This window comes from Microtus ochrogaster, unplaced genomic scaffold (genome assembly GCF_000317375.1).
Source record: "Microtus ochrogaster isolate Prairie Vole_2 unplaced genomic scaffold, MicOch1.0 UNK9, whole genome shotgun sequence".
NCBI lineage: Eukaryota > Metazoa > Chordata > Mammalia > Rodentia > Cricetidae > Microtus > Microtus ochrogaster.
This window is the reverse complement of record NW_004949107.1, coordinates 4,013,250-4,019,811: the sequence shown is the minus strand read 5'-3', so window position 1 is coordinate 4,019,811 and position 6,562 is coordinate 4,013,250.

The following is a 6,562-nucleotide window of genomic DNA, read 5'->3' as shown; positions in this document are numbered from 1 at the left end:
AGGCATCACTACCCTAGGTATCACTTCCCTAGGCATCACTTCCCTAAACATCTCCCCCTAGTTATCACCCTCTTAAATATCACATCCCTAGTCATCACGCCCAGGCATCATTTCCTTAGGCATCACCTCCCTAAGTATCACCCCCCCCTGCTAGGTATCTCCCACAACTAGGTGTCAGAACAGGGAATGGAGTCCAGTGCAATGAGACCAGAGACAGTTACTGGGTGGTACGGGAGCATAGCCCATCTCTCTACAGTGTCTTTCTTAGATAACAGCAAGTCTCAGGATATCCTGATAGTGCAGCAAGTATCAGGATTCCAGCATATGAGAATACATCCACAAGAGTCACAGACGCATTTACACATCTACTCCTTGAGGTCCTTCCAATTAGGACCATTCTAGGTACCAAACTTACCCAGTTATTCAAGTTATCCACTTGCCAAGATTCTTGCTTTTCTGGAAAGAATTGGTCACTAGACAAATCCTTGCTGTGTGGACCTTGAACAATGAAATGAAGTTAAAGGACCTTATGTACCTAGTTCCCTTGTAAATGGTCTGACCAAAGCCACAAGGCTGTGACATTCTCACCCCTATAAATTCAGTGCCTGTTCTCTGTCTCTCTCACTTTCACCGGACACTTTTGGTTTCTCCAGGTGAACAACAGAAGACCTAGACTTGGTTCATACCTTTGGAGTGACTTCCACATGCATTCTCCACAAATAATACAGAAAACACACATCTGTGACTGTCTTCAAACGATAACACCAGATTCAGGGACCCTGGGATAAAGAAGAGAAAGAGCCTATGTCACTGGGGTTTGCTAATGAGACCAAGGAACAAAGCAAGGAAAGCTTGAAGTAAAGAGAAAGGAAAGAAAAGAAAGAGGTAATAAAGGCAAGGAGAGACCAAAAAACCTCAAAATAAAAGAGAAAATTATAATATAAGGGCAGAGTTGAAAGCTAATAAAAAAGGTATACATGGAGAGAGAAATTTCAAACATCTCATCTATACATATTCATAAATCCACAAAAAACAGCTGATTGAGTGTTTGACAAGGATGCCAAGTATGTACATTGGAAAAAAAGGACAGCATCCTTAACTAATAGTTCTAGGAAACCTGGGTACCAACATAAAGAAGGATACAACTAGATTCCTATCTCTTATATTACACAAAACTCAAGCTCAAATGGATCAAAGACTTCAATATCAAACCAGATAATCTAAAATGACTAGAGGAAATGGGAAGGGGTATGTATCAACATATAAGTATAGGTGATGATTGTTCTGAATAGGACTCTAATAGTCCAGGAAATAAGACCAACAATTGGCTAATTGAATTTCATGATTTTTTTTTAAAAAAAAACTTTTGCACAGAAAAATAATCTGTCAGTTAAATGGAGAGGCAGTTCAGAGAATGAGGAAAATGTTTTTCCCAACTATGCATCCACCAGAGGATTAGTGACAAGAATATTTTAAAAATTAAAATTCTAAACATCAAAAAAAGACTCTATTTTAAAATGGGCAACGCTCTGAATATACATGAAATCCTTTAACCCCAATACCTGGAGATGGAGGTAGGTGGAACTCTGTAAGTTCAAGTCTAGCTTGATCTACAAAGCAAGCTCTAGGCCAGCCAGAGCTATTAAGATCCAGTAACAAAAAAAAAAAAAAAGCAGAGGCAGGGGCGTGTATAGGCTACACAACTAAATAAAATGTTCTTAAAAGAAGAAATGGCAAGGAAGCAACTTAAAAAGTGTTTAGCATCATTATCCATAAGGGAAATGCAGATTAAAACCGCTTTAAGAAGCCAAGTATAGTAGCACGTACCTTTAACCACAACACTCAGAAGGCCGAGGTAGGCAGTTATCTGTTAGTTCAGATCCACCCTGGTCCACATAGTGAGTTCCAGAATAGCCAAGGCTATAGAGATAGACACCCTCCACCCTGTCCTGATCTCTAAATACACACACACACACACACACACACACACACACACACACACAGAATAACCATCATCAAAAACACCAATAATAACAGATGCTGGTGCAGGTATGTTGTACTTATACGCCATGGGTAGGAGCACATACTTGTATAGCCACTTTGAAAATAAGTTCAGGGTTTTTTATTCAAAAATAAATAAATAGATAGATACAAATAAATAATAAAACTACCATATGAGCCAACTATACCACTCCTGGAAGGCTAGAGCCCAGATGCCCACCAGCTGGAGAGTGAATAGTGAAGGCGTGGTACCTATACACAATGGAATAGTATTCAGCTGTAAAGGAAAATGAAATTGCAGGAAAATAGATGGAGCTGTAAATAATCATAGTGAGTAAAGGTAACCTCAGTGATATGGGAGTGTCATATATCAATCTGTTGATTTCATTGGTTAAGTAATAAAGAGACTGCTTGGCTGGCCCTCATAGGTTAAAACATAGGTAGGAGGAGTAAACAGAACAGAATGCTGGGAGGAAGAGGAAGTGAGCTCAGACTCGACAGTTCTCTTCTCGGGTGCAGACGCCTCAGAGAGGCCATGCTCCCATCTCCAGGGCGGACGCGAGAGCTCCGCCCTTCCGGGGCAGACACACGCGATGAAGCTCCAACCCAGGATGGACGTAGGATAGAATCTTCCCGGTAAGACTGGTGCTACAGTTTATTAGAAATGGGTTGATTGGGATATCAGAATTAGCCAGTAAGGGCTAGAGCTAATGGGCCAAGCAGTGCTTAAAAGAATACAGTGTCTGTGTAATTATTTCGGGGCATAAGCTAGCTATGTGGGCAGCCTGGTGCAGGGGATGCAGCCCCGCTGCTCATATTACTACACCTCAGGTCCAAAGACAAATGCTACATTTTTTTTCTCTCATATGAAGATCTTAGTTACAACTCTTAGTTCAGTGTGTCTGATGTAGAATATCTGTGAAAGCAGATGCCTGTGGTCTAAACTGCAGCCTGAAGCCATGCTGATGATCAAGGGCTTTGCTTAGTTGGCCCCACCCCTCAAGGACCACCTGTAGTGTGGACATGGGAGAGCTGGTCCCAGTGGAGAAAATGCAACAGAGCTGGCCCTGGTAGCGTGGGTGCAGGAGAGCTGGCCCTGCCCCTCATTAGTCAACATCCATTGGCCTAGAAGATGGCATGAGTACAGGAGAGGTGGCCCTGGTGACACAGGAGAGTTGGATATGAGAGACTTGGCCCCAATAGTATGGGTGCAGGAGAACTGGCAGAACCACAGCCACAGGAGCTCCATGACTCAGGACAACAGAGAAGGGTGAGGTCTCAGCGAGGGTCCAATATTGATGGTGTTGCAGAAGTCAGAGGCCTTGAACCAGACCAAAAACTCATTTCAGTGAACATTTGAGATGCAGCTTGGGCAGAAGGGTATACTCTGTGACACACCTCAGTTCCCAATGCCACTACAATGGATGAATACAGATGAAGAGGTGGGAAAGAAGGAGCCAAGTGGTGCGTGTGCGCGCGCGCGCGCGCACACACACACACACACACACACACACACACACACACACACACAGTGGAACTGGAGACAAGACAGCTGTGACTAGTGTGGAAGAAGTTGAGGTTAATAGAGGAGCAGGTCATTGCCCAGAGGGGCTGGCATAATGTTTTTAAAATTTTAATGTTTATTTTAATTATTTATTTTCTTTGGGTTGATTACAAGGGTGAAGGGCAGATATGGAAGGACTGGGAAATGAGTGGGATTGGGGTACATGGTGTGAAATCTCCAAAGGATTAATTTTAAAAATACATTAACAAAGAAAAAGAATTATAGAATCAAAATAAAAATATACAAAAAAACCCAAAAAATACTAAAATCAAGAAAATGAATGACCTTACCTTGAAAATGTGCTGTGTCTTGCATATATACACAAGCTTTTCATTCTAGCATTTGAAAGACAGAGTCAGGAAAGGGGGCAGGAAGGATGTAAGAGCCCTTACATAGGTGAAGGTCTGTGAAATGTCACTCTCTGGACTCAACACAGCCATTGCATTCATTAGCTCATGATAACTAACGTTCCTTGCACTGGGTCCACACAAGACTGGCCCTCACCCAACAATCGGTCAAAGAAGAGGGAGCTGCTCGTGGGGCTCCACCCAGAACTCCTGGGCATTGACTATTGATAAATTCTGGGAGAGGGAGAATCACTGCTTTTAACTGTGTACCCTTGACTGAGCTGTCCTGGTTCCAATGGACAGTTCCAAACCCATGGTTAAAAGATGGTCCTGATTAACCCTGGTGTAACACAAACAAAACAAAGAGGAAAAAATGCATGAGAGAATGTAGGAAAGAGAGAGTGTGAAGAAGGTTGGTATGGAGGTGGAAGATGAAGGTGGTCAGTGTGTAAAATGTTTATATGTGAAACTGTAAAAAATAATAGAAAGAAACCAGGAAAATACAGGTACAGTAGTGTCCTGGTGACCTTCACCCTTGCCTTTGCTAGGCCCACCCAGTAATAGCACAGTTGGCAAAAGCTTCTTGGGTTCTCTTTACTTGGGAGCTGGAACACATGGTGGCTGCAGCCCTGGTCATTGCTGAACTGACATGTGTTCATCCTTCCTTCCCGGGTCACACATCTCCAGTTGTTTTTAGGCAGCAATATGCCCAAGCGAGATACTGACTTACTCCTCTTCTTTGGAAGCTTCCTCCTTGTCTGTGAGGAGCAGTTTGGGCTAATAAAATTCTAGCAAACATCTATTGGGAGTCTCTGGTCAGGCTTGCTTCTGATATGAAGGGCCACGTGGTGAGGACCTCTGTCCTGCACAGGAAAGGGATGGTCCACAGACACAGTGGCCACTGGCACTGGAAACAACATGAGGATAAGGGCTGTGGACTAGAGAGACTAGGGGAATGGTGGAAAGAGTTTGAGCCCTCGATGATGTCACCGAGCAGCCCAAGCGACACCAGGAATTGCCTTCACTAGATCTCACCTAAGAACAAGGAACACCTACTTGGTCAGATGGCTGAAATTAACTCATTCCGTACTCTAAGTCAACAAATACCATTACTTACTGATACAGAGACCGTATTATACATAAATGGATGATTCTATAAATAGAAATAGCAGCTTTAATCAATGGAAATGAGTGTCCTTGAGAGTCCTTGATTCCTAGAAAGATTTTCTAGAACAATCTGCATTTCCTCTACGTCCCACATGGTTCACATACAGAGATGTGGAATTCTTCATCAGACACTGCATCGTTGGCCTTCCCCAGCCCGTCTCTCCCTCCTCAGTTCCCCCAGCTGTTCCACATCTTCCCTGCACTGTTTCCCATCCATTAATCACTTGCATTGTCCAGGTTTACAATTTCCAAGTTCTGCTCATTTCAATTAGATCCCCAAGTCGCAGACAAAACCCAGCAGCCTCAACCTGCACAGGCCTGACGTGGGAGGGGCTGGATTCCTCCAGGCCCTATTTCCATGTGAGCCATCTCCAGTGCAGGGCTAGATAATTTCAGTCATCTAGAAAATTAAGGTGAATAAGAGAGGAGAAAACTGGAATGGCATATGGTATAGCTTCCTGAATTTGTGTGATTATCCATTATGAAATCACAGGCCCAGAGTTATTAAGTCTATTGACAGATGCAATGTAATTTTCTTCAACAGATAACTGATCGCAGACCTGATAAGGTCTGAATGTGCCGTGAATACTCCCTCATCCTTTGTTCATTCTTCACTTCATTCATCCAATGCTCTTATCGAGTATATACACAGAAATAAAGTAGCTCAGAAGCCTTAAATCTACGCTCAGAGATCTCATTTATGTAAAATTTTCTCGTTCATTGTACAGCGTTGCTCTGCAATTTTGAGACCAAGAGGTATAAAAGTCAGCAAAGACATGAAAATGTAAAACGTGCACACATTTGGGTGTGGGAAAAGATCCGAAATGAACGGTAAAGGAATAGACAAAGCAAGGCCCTGTGCTGCAACTTTCAGGGTACCAAAGATGAGGGTTAACCCTGCTGTGATGCTGCTGGCCGTGAGAAAGGCTTGGCTTTCCTTTCATAACACCTGGCAAGAATACACTCGAGGAATGAATCAGCATGAACTGAAGCTCAAGAACATGACATGATACTTACTATAAAGAGACGCAGAAGACATCGTAACCTTTTAACGTTTGAGAGCACACCGTGATCTTGTTGAAGACTTCGTATTAGGCTGCTCACAGCCACCTGTAACTCCAGTTCTAGGGGATCTGGTTTCCTCTTTTGGTGGTCATAAACACATGCAGGTACCTGCATATACATACACCTACAAAAATGAATAGATAAATTAACATCATCCTCCTCAGAATGCACATTTGGCACTCAGAGAATGGTGGGAAGGCACAAATTTTCTCAGAAATTTGGAATAATCCTCTATACTTACAAAATGAAAAGCGACAGTCCTGCTAATTCCATATTTTAGTCTCAGGCCCTAATTCAAACTTGTTATGCTGCTCTCTGACTTCTGCCAGTAAGCAGATCCTATCAATGTTCTGAGTTCAGACAGGTGACAAACCTAGGATGGGAAGAACAATGTCCACCTCTGTCTTCAGAAAGGTAG